Source organism: Ammospiza caudacuta, chromosome 6 (genome assembly GCF_027887145.1).
Source record: "Ammospiza caudacuta isolate bAmmCau1 chromosome 6, bAmmCau1.pri, whole genome shotgun sequence".
NCBI lineage: Eukaryota > Metazoa > Chordata > Aves > Passeriformes > Passerellidae > Ammospiza > Ammospiza caudacuta.
Genome location: NC_080598.1, coordinates 16753555 through 16769151, shown reverse-complemented (window position 1 = coordinate 16769151; position 15597 = coordinate 16753555). Strand labels below are relative to the sequence as shown.

Below are 15597 nucleotides of genomic sequence, written 5' to 3'. Positions count from 1 at the left end.
CATTTGAACTCCCCTTTTTGGCTATTCTGGGCCTCTCTTATCTCATTTTTACTCCTGGCCACTCTTGCTCTTGCTTTCTGACAACACAGATGGGTGGCCTTGCGCAAACTGATAACTGTGGCAATTTCTCAGCACACTATTCACTAATAAAATATGTTATTTTCAGAATTAGGCAGGCATGTGTCATACTTGCTGGCTGGCTGAAGATGAGAGGTTGAGCTGTGGCTTCCTGGGAGCCTGCAGTCGTATGAGCCATTGGACTTTACAGATCCCAGGTTGTTGATGCATTGTTTTACCAGCAACTAGGTTAAGTAATTAGAGTCTTTCAGAGAAAGGAAGTCTTGTTTTCAGTGTTTGTAAGCTTTTAGTTTTTTAAGGTAATATATTCTTAATTTTTCTCTTTAGCTTGCTATTTAGTTCTCATTTATTATCTAGCCTGTGTTTTGTTATTTTTGTATTACAATGAGCCGAGGACTGTAGGCTGCTTCATTCAGAATGGGAGCCCTGCAAAGGGTTAACCAGCAGAGAATTACAAATGAACTATCAGGAAAGTTGATTATTAATCCAGCAAGAGAGAAAATATCCTTCCAGTTAGCAAGAATTAGTACCTGAAGAGCTGATAATATTGTTCGGGCTGTCGGTGTGGAATGGCAAAACCAGGTAAGCTAATCATCTTCTCAAAGGAACAAAATCTTTTCTTTCTGCTTTTCATTATAAGAGAGTTTAGTTTTTAAAAGAATCTTTGTTATTTTACTTAAAGTATCAGCATGTGAAACAGCATATGTTGATCCTCAGTTTCCTAAAATGAATGAAAGAAATTAAACTTGTGTTTAACTTTGGTAAGAAGATACATTTCTAAGCCATATTTCTGAGCTACGCAGTGTATGTAGCTGTGAAATATCATTACAATTCTTTCCTGGTTTGCGGTTAAGGGTGAGAACTGATTACAAAACCTGAGGAGTCCTTTGCAATTGCAAGCTAATATATTATGTAAGTCTGTCTTTAGTCATGCTTGGACATATTGTGGGGGTTTACAGCAACTTTTGTGTTGCAGAGCTCTTTCATTCAGAGTTATTAGATTTCAGTTTTCACACTGTAGGAATTATTTATTTATGTTTGTTTTGATATTGTGAACACATTTCTGTTTGTTAAAAGTTTTTGGTTTTGTGGTTTTTTTTTTTTGGTGGGGTTTCAAAAATCTATGATCTGGGGTTAGAAGAAAATAGATGTTTGGTAAACATTCCATTGTGTTTATACAGAGAAATGCAAATGAAACAATTAGGTTAGTTGAATATAATCTCATAATTTTGGCAATTTTTTAAAAAAGCTCAAAGCCCAATCTTGGGAAAACTTTTAAATTTCTGCCCCTGACACTAATATATAGATATGATAAACATTTTATGTTTTTCAATGTAGTCTTTACTATTTAGCTTATTATAGGAGCTGTGTACAAGTGTTAGATGATAGTCTAGTGCTGTGGAAACTAGAAAGTCTGTGTTCAGCATTCGATAACTTTTCCTAGTTGTGTGCTGTTACTTCAATTAGTAGCACTTAAAAAAATCCTGATTTGCTTGTAGAACGAAATTCAGTATGTGCACGATGTGACTGCAGTATCTGCCTTCGTGAAAGAGAGCCCAGATTTTAGCCTGTTATGTATGAAACAGCCTGAAAGCTGTCTGAAAGGGATTGTGGTGATACAAGAGGGAAAACATGGATAAAACCTAAAGCGTTCCAAATTTAAAGGCTGAGCCCCTCTAGCAATGTAGTTCCATGGGGTAACTTTTCATGACCCGTAGAGAAAGGAAGAAGAGACCTTCTAATTTTGGCAATGGGAATAAGATATGGCCTAAGGCGAAGGAGAAAGAGAAAGGAAGAAGAGGCAGTGGGAAAGTGAAAGGGAGAAGTGGCGTTTGTCTGACAGCGTCATTGCGTCGCGTGTGACTTTGGCCTCCTCGAGCACGGGGACAGTTGGTGGCCAAGTCCTCTGAAGGGCGTCTCACCACGTTAGAGTAAACTAAAGTCCTAGAATTTGCTGACGACTGAGCTGTCAGGGCAACAAATATCAGGGCATTTTGGGAGCCACGCTAAATATTCAGATATACATAGAGGCAAATAACTTCCGGAGGCACATTTTAGCTGAGTATTTTAAGGAAGAACGGGGACAACGTAAATAAGCTGCATTTTCCGAGTTTGATCACCGGCATCTAGGAAATATATAAAGAGCAAGAAACCCAATGATGAAAAAATTATCACACAGGAAATGATATACGTAGAAAAAACAAGATTGTAATTAGTGGAGGAAAGTAAGAAACTGATTAGAGAAATGAAATTTCCCAGATGTTTAAGGAAAAAATGAAAGTTAAATTAGGTAAGCTCTTTTAACTAGTATTGGGGAGGAGTGCTTCCTTCAGAATGGGAGAGCTAAACTTAAAATTAGAAAAGAGCTGGCAACTTGAGTTTAGCTCAACTGTTTTCCTGCACGAGTGACTCTTAGGAATGCTCTGCTTGGAACATCATCAGGAACAACTACTATAGAGCTGTTGGGGAAAAAGTAAAGCACAAAATGAAACTCTCTGTATGCTTATTTGGAATGATGAAGGTGATTATATTACTTATGTGTGTATTAACCACAAATTAGACAAATTAGTTGGATTTTGAAGTAGTACTTCAGAATTTATTGTATTTCATGTATGTATGTAGTTGACACTTGAGCTCTAGCACTGTACTGGTTCAACTGGTTCATTTTAAAATTAATTGTAAGCATTAGCTTATTGACAGAATCCTAAACCAGCAAATGAACAGAAACAGTCTTGATCCCCCTCAGCTATAAACCAGTGTAAATTAGCTGTTATTTTAATTATTATTATTTATATCAACTGGGATAAAAGTAATGTTCTTAAGCAAAAGATAGAAACAAAAGATATCAAGCAGAAACTCTGGGGTTTTTGTGTCCATTCCAGTGACTTGTTTCAGCAACACAATAGCGTAACCTGGGAAAAATGTCCCCCTAGAAAGCAGTTTAGCTGGCACCACTGCTTTTGTGCCAGTTCCTGTTCTCTGTTGTGTATTACAGGAAAAAAAAAAAGGAGAAAAATAAAAACCCAACCAAAAAGTTAGACGTGTCTGGAATAGGTTGATAAGAACATCATCTGATTTACTGGAACTAGTTTGAGCAGGGTGTTCATGTTAAGTAAAATTGTATTTTCTTCAACGCAGACTGTGTAGATCCCAGCCTGTTTAAAGGCTTAATGTCAAGGAGACATGAAGCTCCAGAGGTCTCTGACTAACTAGACACACAGCTGCACTCAGGCGAGGCTGCAGAAGCAGTTAGCCTGCAGCAATCAAGCCGTTCTTGCCACGACATGGTTGGTGCAGTGAGCTGAGATGGTGCAGAGGGTGGAGCATAAATATCTGTATGTTGCTTGATTCTCTACTTTATAACAACCTGATAGCCAGGAAGAAGCTTGTCTACGCAAACAGATGGCCAAAGCAAAGTTTGGGCCAGGTTATTTTTGTTTCTTGGACCACACCTTGTCTGTGGTGACAGTACTGGAGAGGGAACGTGTTTCAGGTCATTAGGAGCTCAGTGAAGCTCTATGGATAACACTGAGGTGTTTTACAAGATTCAGTGTAAAGCTGCATAGTTCAAGGAAGCTCATGTCTTATTAGCTATGGCTAAGGTCAGTTATCCACACAATGAGGGGGAAAGTCTTTCATAAACAAGTAGATAAATATGGTGCAGGTGATGCTTAGCCTTGCTGTAATGTCACCAAAAGAGCTCAAGAACAACTCCAGCTTTTACAGAGTCCTTATGGAACACCAGCAGCATAGAGTGGTCAGATATAAAATTATGTAGAAGTTGTGGAAGAAGGACAAATTCAGGGCATTTTCATGCATACAGGTGTCTATCTCTACAAGATACTAAAGAGAGAACGTAGAATTACAGAACTCTCCTAGAAGAAAATAAATTGTAAAATGCTAGGGCTGAAAAGACAAGTTGAACTAACCCAACCTAAATATCAGAATAAAACAGGCTTAGTGTCTTGTGGATTTTGCTTTCTGCAGACTCTGTAATGTTCCATGTGTTTCAAAAGAGCTGTTTAGGTATATAGGTGTTTATGAGCACTTGATCCATGTCTGATAACAGAGAAAAATCATATAAGACTTCATTTTGCCTTTGGGGCTATCATTTTTGCTGTCTTTTGGAAAATAATTATATTTTCAACAGCTGCAAAAAGAGAAGAGCTTAAAGAGTTAATTGAATCACATGCTGCTAAAGGAAAACATTTTCTTTCCTTTTTTTTTCCTCATCTGAAGTAGGAGTTACATGTGTTCCTTATTACACCCAGCATAGTCCAGTAGTTTTTTAAAAAGACATACTCATGAAGCAGTGTATTCTCAAAGACACGTTATTTTCAGCTACTAAATCCTGGAGCAATCCAACACGTGTCATTTTTCACCTTCTGACTAGAGTTCTGTGGCTGTAGTGGATGATAGCGCATAACACCCATAGAACTGTAAAATGTAATCCCCTGTCTTTACTACACAGCTTTTGGGTGCATTTTTATAGATGCCAGAGGAAAATCTGCTGGCATTTCTTTCCAAATCCAAATCAGTGTTGGTGTAGTTATTAATTATTCTGTGGTCCTTAGGCCAAATGTTTTAATGGTAGTAAAAAAAACGCAGAAAAACAAGCACCCAAGACAAAACCCACAGCACATTTACTTTGACTGTAATCACCCAAGTTTGTGAGAGCCAAAGGACAGCAGACTGTTTTCCCACAAATGAGTTTCTTTGCAGACCTTACTGAGGAGGCTGTGATGTGCAGGTGTTCAGTGTTGGAGGCAAACAGGGGTGTTCAGAACAAAGTGGAGATTTTTTCAGGGCACTTTCTGCTTCAGTAGGTCAAGCAAGCAAACTCTGTGGTGCTGGGAGAAGGCCAAAGCTGGGTCCTTCAGCTGCACATCCTTTTGGCCTTTCTACCTCTGAAAAGGAATGGATAAAGTAAAAATTATCTAACAGTTTGTCTGCTGTCTAGTAGTTTATGCTCATGCGCAAGTTTCCTGGCATTTTACACGTGTTTAAACCTCGGGGAGCATTGCAGTAGCCAGATCCTAATTGTTTATGCTCTTTTTTTTTTTCAAAGCAAAGTTTTCATCCAGACTGTTCTTGTCTAGTTTCAATTTAAAGAGTTGTTCTACCACCATATTAACTTGGATTTTAAAAAGCCACATGTACAAGCATACACCCCAATTTTTTGCATGAAAAATGTGAGCTAAATATCAACTGTCCTTGTTCTTGCTTTACCAGGGTGGGCTTTTAGAATTTATTGAGGTAATGCATATGGTTTACTAGTTTATACTGAATCTCTCTTGTCTGTGATTTTTCAATAGAGCGCTTTTCCTTTGGAAAAAATAATTTTTAGGATGCTGTTGGTTCATCCTTCTACTTTTCCCATCAGCTGTAGTCTCTTTAACACTGTCACCACCTTAGAGAGCACAGGGCTGAGCGAAAACAAAATAGCTGCTGGTGACCCCATGACAACTGTCTGGTAAACCTGATTGCTAACCTAGAGCGTTGTTTAATCTAAAAGCCAAATAAAACCCTGCAGGAGAGAAACATTGTTTTGTTCTAAATGCCTATTAGGAAGGGAGCTGCTGTGTTATAAGCAGCAGAATAATAAGCCTCTCTGGCTTGTCAGGGTTCAGATCTAGGCATTCAGTGCATAGTTGCCTGGACTTCCTATCGCAAAGAAAGAGCTGAGTTTTGGAATTGATGTCGAAGTCAACTACAACAATAATCAGTAATAGCAGCTTTGTGTTTCAGGGAGGATCAGAGTCTGCTTTGAGCTGTACTGATATAGTTCTAAAGATAGTATATGGACTTCATTAGGGTTATTCTCTTCTGCACCCTACAGCTGTGACATGGAATCCAGAGTTACTGGGTCCTCTGTCTCCTGCTCTCTGCTATTGGCTTTGTTTTCTTTTTCTTTTGTTTTCTTTCAAAGAGGGTAATGAATAAAAGTGACTACTTCATCTACTAGTATCACTAATAATTTCTGCATTGCATGAGAAATGTCACTTTCTCATTTTCCTAAAACTGAAGTTTTCAGGTAATAAATTAGAAAGAAACCTGGAAATAAATTATTGATCCTTTTTATAAATGTTTTTTTTTCCCCTATCATACCATTCATTATCTTTTAAGGGTACAGTCAACATGCCTTAGGTCACAGATGATCATATAAGTTTGAGAAATTTTAATTTATCAAGGGTGATGTTCTGATTTTACTTCCTTAGCTCCAGCAGTGAAGCAACCATTTTAGTATAAAAAATGTGCTAGTATGGTAAAATACCTCTTCAAAAATTATTAGAACTACACCACATGTGTTGACTGACACCAACCAAATCTAGAGACTTTATCATACAGTGGCAATTGAAAGAAAAACTATTTGTTGTTAAAAAATGTATAGCTTTGTGAATCTGTAATATTGTTTTTAGAACCAGAGTGGGAAGAGATCCCTGCTTTAGAAAATTTGTGAGCAAGCACTATATCAATTACTGTAGTTCTCAATACTAACAATTAGCATAGTGAATTCCATCCATATTATGTATAGGTGTGTCAGTCTAAACAACATATAATTATATGCAGGGTAGAGAACTTTTACCTCCATATTTATGTATCTGTGTATATAAGCATGCACACAAATGCATGCACACATAGATACAAGTCCGTTTCATCCATTATTTATATGCATTCTACATATGCAAATACATAGCTAAACGTATATGTTCACCTAATGGTCACGAATGTACATGTGCACAGTGCTACTCTGTGATTTTCATAATTATATTTGACCCAAAGCTTCATACTTGCTTAAAAATACTGTCTTCCATGTAATTCTACTTACAGAGATGACAATCTATAATTTAGAGAACTAATACACTATCAGCAAAAATTGAGAATTACTTGATAATATCAGGAGTACTTGAGAGTGCTGATGATTCTTCCAGGCCATTTGTAGCAGTTTTTTTTTGTGTAATGCATGGGTCAGTTTTAGGTTTTAGCATGGCAATGGGCCCATGGCCATCCCTGTGTTCTACCTTGCACTTGCAGGATTTCTATTGTTAAACAAATAGAGAATTGAACATTGTACATGTTTAATTATTAGCTAAGATATTATTAAAGTTGTCTTCAGGGATTATAGAGATCTCTTATAGAGATACTGTCTCTTATAGAGATACTATTGATATTTTTGCCAATTTAAAAAAATATATTTTTAATTTTTTTTTAAAGAAAGATTTCAGGAGAAAAATCTTTAAAAAATATCTTTGTGGCAATATCTGTAGCAGTCTGTGAAGGGCTTGTGTCTCCTAATTGATGTAGTTGTCTGGAACAATTCCTTTTCTCATTGTTTCTGTTACCATCTTCTATAGAATACCATGATCTTCTAATATGATATTATATTGTGAAAACTGAAAATTAACCTAATCAAAATAGCTTTCAGATGCTTAATTAGATTTTTTGTGTTTGCTGGAAAATAGGGTTTTTTAATAGCTTTGTTTCTTACAAGATTAAGCAAGTATTAATTCTGTTTTCTAGTATTCATCCCGCTTTGCTGATCAGACTTCTTTAATTATAAGAAGTGTTTATCACTTTTCTGTCCCATAAAAGATAATAAGGTACATGTACTTTACAGCTTGAACCCATATGAAATGTTTTCTTTCATTCTTGAAGTCAGTGGGCAAGTGGTTAACCCCAAAAGTTGCACCAGTTTTTTAATAACATTGTCACTGATGGCTTTATTTTAATGATAATTTAGGGATTTTTTTATATACAATTTAAGAAAGCACTGATTCTCATTATGTGATACAGAGTTTTTGTGGAATTTCTGAGAGTTGTGTGTGATTGGTAGAGATTTGCTATTGGCCTGAGAGTATCAGTATTGAACTACTGTACATTTGTGTTCTCTGGTGACTTCAGAATCATGGACTAGGAATAAGGTACCAAAAACAAAAGTGGGCCTTGTTGCATTTTGGGTATAAATCAACAGATTTATACCCACCTCAAAACTTTTTTGAAAACTGTCAGTCATTTGCTCTTCCTGCTAGGTGATTGTGGACTCACTGGTAATGTTTTGCAGATAATCTTTCCCTTTTTCTCTGCAGTTCTGTTTAATACCATTGTCATGGCTGAAGACACAAGCCTCTCTCGTCCATGGAGTGGTATTAATTTAATTTCATGAAACCTCATAAAGACCATTAAGCTTCATACAGGCACCTGCACTTTGCTTATAACTTAGACATCAGATTACAAGGTCAAGCATGTGATTTTCATAATTTAGAAATAATACTGGATCAAGACTTTTAATACATTGGATTTTGCCTTATGGCTTTGGATAGTGCCAATTTTTTCCCTCTGTTACAAACGTGGCATAGCTACCCAACCTTTGTTATCCTATTATTGTGGTTTATAGGTTGATAACCATTCTGTGAGTATGAGGTGTGGACCTGCCCCTGCTGCATTCCCTGAACTAAAGAGAAAAAGAAAAACAAGAAAGAAAAGGGAAAAGAACCCCCCCCCCCCCCCCCTCCACTAACCATTAAATTGTAGGGTGATCTGGAGATAAAAGCAGAATCTCTTTTTTGCTTTTCAAATATTTGCTTGGCCTTCAAAAGGTATTTGCCTTTTGTGTTTACATTGGATTTATTTTTTTGGCCTACACGCAGAAAGAGAATGATACATTAAAGAATAATGGACAATAGTGAGGAAAATGCTCTCAGTTTTCACATCTAGCCTGTATTTTCTACTTTAAGTTTATTTTTTTAATCTTGTCTACTTCTATTTAAATAGAAACTGCTGAGTATTGTAAAGGGCTGTAAATGTGAAAGTATCAGATGAAGTACAGTACAAGAAGATTATCTACAGGTTGGCAGGCAGTAATGAGAGTTGGCAAAGTTCCATTTTCTTCTATGAACCTTTGGGACCTCAAGTTATTCCTGTGTGTGGCAGAACAATGTAAGGCTTCAAAAGCCAGTGGTCTGTCACTTGCAGGAGTGCTTTCTGCTGTTCCTGAGAGAGACAGGTGAGGTTTGTCTCTGTGAAGTTGTATAAATCCTCACCAGGGCAAAAGGAAAGATGCTTTGGCTGAGAGTTGATGTCTGTGTCATATCATCTTCAATTCTTTCCCTCTGGACGGCATTAGAGCTTCCTTGGAACCTGCATTGTCCCTTGTGGATTTACTTTCATTGAAAGAGCAGCGTTAAAGCAAGTTTGTATAAAAATATAGTGTAGTTGAAAACCCCACACTCAAGGGAAGCACCACTTTGTGACAATTGCTTGTTCCAAGTTTATCTTTTTTGTTGCTTGAGTCAGTCCCTTTGTTGTATTACACATAACTACTGCATCATCAAAAGCTTGTGATTTTGTTAGAGTGAAGTCATGAGATGGAGATATTTCCCATGCCTTCTTACTGTAATGTTTAGTATTTTTGATGCTCCTAACTTAAAAACAAACATGACCCAATGATTTATTCGAAGCATCTTGATTAATGCGCTTTGAAAACAGGGGCATTTATAATAGATAAAAATCTATTTCACCACATGTATGTCATAAAGCTCTTAGTATGTTACAGTTTGTGAAAATTACAGTCAGTTAATAATGTGTCAGCTCCCCACTGTGTGCTTCGTAGGGTACTGAATGGGTGTTACAAGATTTATTTGCTGGGTTTTGCAGGTTTTCTGTAGCGTGTCAGATGCCTTGCTGATTGCTTGGTGAAGCCTGGAGCATGAGCTCCCTCCTGCAATGTTTACTTTAAGTCAATCTACATTTGCTTAAAAGTATGACAGGATTGAAATCAGATCACCTCCTTGGAACTTTCCTAAAGGCCTGGATACTCTTTAGTGAGACTATTGTGTGTAATTTAGATGCACACTTTTGTGGGAATCACAATTTACCTCATAGTTCTTAGAATTACAGGGAATGGATTGGTAATAAAATGTGTATTGTAGTATTGCTAAAATGATAATAATATTGCAAATAATTTCTATACTACTCTGGTATTTTGAAAGGAGGATAGGGAGTTATTTTATTGACTTTATTCATGATGTAATTACAATTTTCTCTCCTTTTATACCTTTCATTCTTATGTATTTCCTTGACCTGTTCATGTCTTGCAATTCTTTCATTCATAGAGAGAATTTCTTGGCCTTATTGATACAGCGTTATTTTACACCTAAAATTTTAGAAAGTGGGAATGCTGAGTTTAGTTTTGAGTTCTATTATCTTTCTGATGATTTTTTTTTCTTGCTGGGAATACATTGGAGCATTTCTGTTTAAATGTTTCCATTCATGTCCTGCACTGCGGGCAACCTTCAAGTTTAGTTAGAAGGTGCAGAAATACCTGTTTTCAAAAAATACAAAATCCTGAAGACAATTGATGAGTGGGATTAAAATCATAGGATGGCAGGCAATTTAGGCAACAAATAGGTGGTGGCTGTGGTGCTCCATTTAACTGCCATATAGAATGTTATATCAGGATAACATGACAAGTAAATTTCTGTGTGACTTCAAGAGCATCAGGCATTAACTTGTATAGCAATTGGCTTTAATAGGCAAAAAAAATCAAAGGGAGTTGAGAAAAAGAGAAATTGTGTGAGCTGATTTAGGATTTGAGGCTCTTGTCTGATGCTAATAAAGTTTCCTGATGTCATTCTTTTTGTAGCTATAATGTACACTACAGAAATAATTTGTATAATGTGTGCTTGCGTGTTCTATCTTGAATGAGGTATATGTTTATAATTTCTGGCTTTCAGATTTAAATCTGTGAACACAGCAAGAGCTCAATGAGTTCTGATAATAATAGTCCTATAATGCAGAGAGCCTGAGAACTTCCTTGCAAATCGAAGGAGTCATTCATTTCACAAAAGTGGTAGAGAAAGAAACTTGCCAGAGTTGCAAAGAATCATTTCTGCAAGGGTCACACAGGATAGATTAGACCATAATCAAAATATTTTTGGGACATCTTACGATTTTGAGAGAGGTAATTGAAAAGGAGCTTTGAGAATGGGTGTTTTGAGAAGTATGTTTTAGATCTACCACTTTGGCCATGTTTCTGTCTCATGTGCCCTAAACCCACGCATATTAAGAAATATAGGCTTTAATTCCATGTCTGGTTTCTACTGAGACCATATATCAGGAGAGTAAGGCTCTTTCCCAGGTAATTATTGGGGAAGTTATAACCCTTCTCCTTCTGTTTCTCTTTCCCATTTTGTGTGTGTAACTATGTACGCAAAGTAGCAGTGGTAGAAATTTCTAGAAATAATATGGAACAAAAATTTATGTTTTAAACTTTGTTGTTTTTTCATTTGCAATTTCTCCAAACTTTATTTTTCGTTTAAAATTTACCTTTCTTCTCTACCTTCTAAAAACATATTTATTTTGTGTTGGTTTATTTGGAAATACTAGAGCACTGTGGGTGGAGTTTATGGAGATATCATATAGAATGTTTCTTACATGCAGAATGAAATGGTAGTTTTCCTTCTCTTTTGTACTTTCCCATTTTTAATATATTTAGTGATAATTGCATTTCATTGTGGAAGGTGTTTTCCACAAACAGGCTCGACTGGCACACTGCTGGGGCACCTTCAGGGGGCCCTGTGGTTCTGCAGAGAGTGTTACGAGCTGATAGCATATTTCTATCTTTCTAGCTCAAAACTTGGGATGTTTGAAATACTAAGTTTGCATCTGGTCGTTTTCGTAATGCTTCTGGCAAATCCAGAAGAGGCTTCCCAAAATCTTCTCATAGTATATTGCCATGCTGGACTAGTTCCTGTTGAACCTTTCAGTTGGTCTCAGGTGGCAACTTTCTGGTAGGTGCTGGTAGGTTTGGCCCATCAAGCACCTTAATCTGTCTTTCACTGGTTTAAGCTTAACCAGGTCTCTGGGCTTGTTTTAAAGTGCCTCCATTCCTCCCTTCCTCCCCACGCCCCAAAACCCAGTGCCTGGTAGAGGCACCTAGGAGAGCCCCAGGCATCTGTTGCCCCTGTTATTGACCTTTCAGGAGGAGGGTGAGTGGGAAGCACTCCACAGCCTCGGGTCCCCTTTAGGAAGGTCTGGTGCCAAGGCTGTTGGAGCTGGTGGGGACTGCAGTGGGAACCAGGGGGAAATGTGCACCCATTCCCACTGGTGATCCACGGGGTCTGCCTAGTAAAGCTGCACCTTAAAGTATATTCAGTGAAATCCTGATTCTGCTGAAGTTGCTGGGTACTTAGGCATTAATTTTATATCAGCAAGGATTTCACCAGTATTTTTATTTTGCAGCTGTAGAGGGGGGGAAGCCTGAACCAAGATGAATGTGGCTTCATGTTGTGAAATAGATTCTCTGCTAGTTTCATCCTTGCCTTCCTTCCATCTGAATAACTGTAAATGATGTTCTCTGTTAATAAGTGTGTACTTTGTCTAAATTGCATTTATTTTTCTTTTGACATGTATACCATTTTACTATTAATCATCCCCTTCTGCTCTTTACTGTACAAAGACACTGTTGTGCTGATGGAACATATTTAATCTTTGGTATGTTGTATTTTATTTCTATTGTTGCTTTCCCATTGCTTTATGGAAAATCTTTCTTTATTGACTCTTAAATCACGGGTTAAGCCCTTATTGAAAACACGTTCTGTATGTACTTCTTGTGAGTGAAAGAAGTTCTTTTGAGGTTATAGGCTAGGCTTGTACAAATACTTCACTATACAGTAAAAATTCAGAGGTCTCCTATATGTTATCTAAAGCTAGAAATATACCCATTTACTCAGCAGCACATCATAAAAGAGATGCATACTATGTTCATGTCTGTCAGTGCCTTAAGTCATCACTCTACAGCCTTTTTTAAATTCTCTTTTTATTGAAACCAAGAAACAAAGCAAAGACCAAAAAAAAGCAAAACCAACATCAATTACATGTCAACATGACATCAAACAGCATAATATATCAGAAAAATAAATGTATGATCTGGTAACTCAATGATTTCTGTCCATGTGGCATTTACAGAGAGGTAAAGAAAAGGCAAATAGCTGCACATCTGTATTGGGAAAAATGTCCAATATAAAACTAGCCATTGTGACAGCATCAGAAAGCTCTCAGCTGAGATTACTTGGAAATAAATAACACACAGAAGAGGAAGAGAGGTTCCAACAGTCTTGCTCTTATATACATTTAGAGTTTTGTGCAGTGAGTGTTGTACAGGTATAAATCTTTGTATAAAAACATTACTTTAAGGATGGAGATATTCTGCTTGCTGATGCCAGGTCCAGGTTTGTAGTTGGACGCGTAGTACAGCTGCATGCAGAGAGATGCAAAAATGCAATGAGGGAAAAAAAAAAAATCTCTGAAAATAAATGTGACTATCTGGTGAAACTATTAAAATGGATACTGACTCCAAGCCTATTTGTATATTTACTGAAAGACATATGAAAAAGCCTCTTTGTATAAGTGCTAAACACATGAAAACCACTGAGAATCAGTTAAGCCCCTAAAATAATAATCTGGGAATTCCATTCATTATTATAGCAAAGGGCATCATAACTTTATGGTAAGTAGGGAAGGGTAGGAGAGAGGTGAGGCTGTGGGGGTGGGAACTAGAGAAAGAAAACCCAGAAAGATCCAGGATCAAACACAGCCTCTGTTATTTGAATTTGTTTTTCATTTTCAATGGAGTGATAACTGGAACAGCTCAGCCTGAACTGCCTGGCTCGACACTCCCCTTCTAAGGAACTTGGATGTGTTTCACAGCTTACATCTGGACAACAGGGCACAGGGAAAAAAGGCTCAAAGATGGATCACATTCTCTTTGCACAGTTAGGGCTTGAATACAATATATAATAACTGTATAGATGAAAGAAGATATGTACACATAGACACATATATTTATGTATCTACACACGTGTTCATGTGTGTATAAATCTAGATTTCCAAGGGACTTCTCATTTTGTTCTTAGGCTCAGTTAACAGATCTATGTTCTGTCTCCTCAGAGTCAAAAGAAGTTATATTCTGGAATTTATTTGTCTTCTTTTTTTTTTTTTTTTTTTACCCAAGCTGACTATTCAGCGCTATCTGAGATCTCTTTTTGTTAATCTTATTCCAAGTACAGCTATAGGCCTCAAAGGAGGTGATAAGTGACCCATTGGACCTGGAAATGGTGCTTTCTGTGAGAGCAGGGAATATGTAATGAATTCCTTATCTTATCTTTTAGATCAGCGATAACTTCAGTTTGACCACTTGGTCAATATTGTACATCTCACTCTATGGTCTCCCCAAAGCAGTGACAAAACTGTGCCCAGTGCATGCAACTTGGCCTCTATGCATGGCAGGGCAGAGCACAGTGCAGCACAGAGCCTGTGGGGAGAAGCAGCTCCTGTGGGGAAAATAGCAGTGCATGGAAACCTCAAAGGAAATTTAAGAAGGGATGGTGTGAGCGTGCACGCGTGTGCGTTGAAGTCTGAAGGCAGAGAACTATGAGGGCTATGTGGAACATTTCCTGGAGCTTACAGCTCATAAACATGGCAGGATTGTCAGCCCTGCAGTGTCCATCCCTTCCCTCTGGGCCCCTGCCAGTGCCCCTGTGCCCTGTGTCAGGTGCTGCATCCTGGCCCCAGGGTGGGAGTTCCTCACACATCCTTCTGCTCTAGCACTCCCACCCCACATTCTCTTCAGCCGGGGAAGGACTTTTCTGTCTCCCAGATGCTTGGATGTCAAAGTCCAGAGGACAAGGATAACTCCATTTCTGTTGTTCCATTTTGTCCCTCAGGTTGCTAAAGGCAGGGAGTGTGAACTAACTTAGTCTTTTATTTGTACGCTCATTTGTTTTGAGTGAGCTAACAGTAAACCACTAACTGTCATATCCCAAAATTTATTAAAATGGCATGTAGAGAATACAATTGCAGCTAACAACCAATTCCTTTGTTTCCCTGCTCTATTATGATTTCATTGTAAAATTTATTTTTCAAAATCGGGCTCATTCCATTCTCCTGCAAAGAAAATCCCCGCTGCCACTGAAACACTTTGGCATATGATGTGTCTCGTCTTAAAACCTTTACAGGCATCTGTCATCTCCTCATTTGCCTCTTCTAGACATAGATAAGTCCCTCTCTGTATTCAGCACAAGTGAAATGCAGCTTTTCTGGAGCAGGTTGGAGCACTGATGTATAGACATTGTTCCAAAGGAATGTACAGAAGCAGCATCATGACCCATAAGGGCCGACCCATCCTGGAGGAGAGACAGAACTTCCAACTTTAATGCTTCCTTCCAAACTACTCCAAAACCTCTTTAGCGTGAAAGCGTCTCTCTCGGAAGCATAAAAGATTTAGTTCTCTTGCTCCAGGCAGGACTTTTAAACCTAATACTTATATAAGTAAACTGTCCCCTCTAGTTCTCACATTAACTTATAATGCCACACTGGCAGGCTCATTGGTCATATTCTGGGTGTGTGAAACAGGCAGCTGCTGGAGATGGGCTGGCAGGCTGACATGGGCTGAGGTAACATTAGCAGCAAGATGGATTTTGGTTTTGACTGCTGCCTTAAGGGAAATTCCTGAAAATGTTT

General features: G+C 37.8%; 1 protein-coding gene across 6 annotated transcripts in view; it reads left to right on the top strand.

The window, feature by feature from the left end:
* The first annotated feature begins 205 nt into the window (after positions 1 to 205).
* Positions 206 to 15597, top strand: part of SOX6 (SRY-box transcription factor 6) — a 257801-nt gene continuing 242409 nt past the window's right edge. For all 6 annotated transcript variants that reach the window (XM_058806757.1, XM_058806755.1, XM_058806756.1 and 3 more), the window contains exon 1: positions 206 to 660. The gene's annotated coding sequence lies outside the window, so the exon portion shown is untranslated. The remainder of the gene's footprint in view (positions 661 to 15597) is intronic.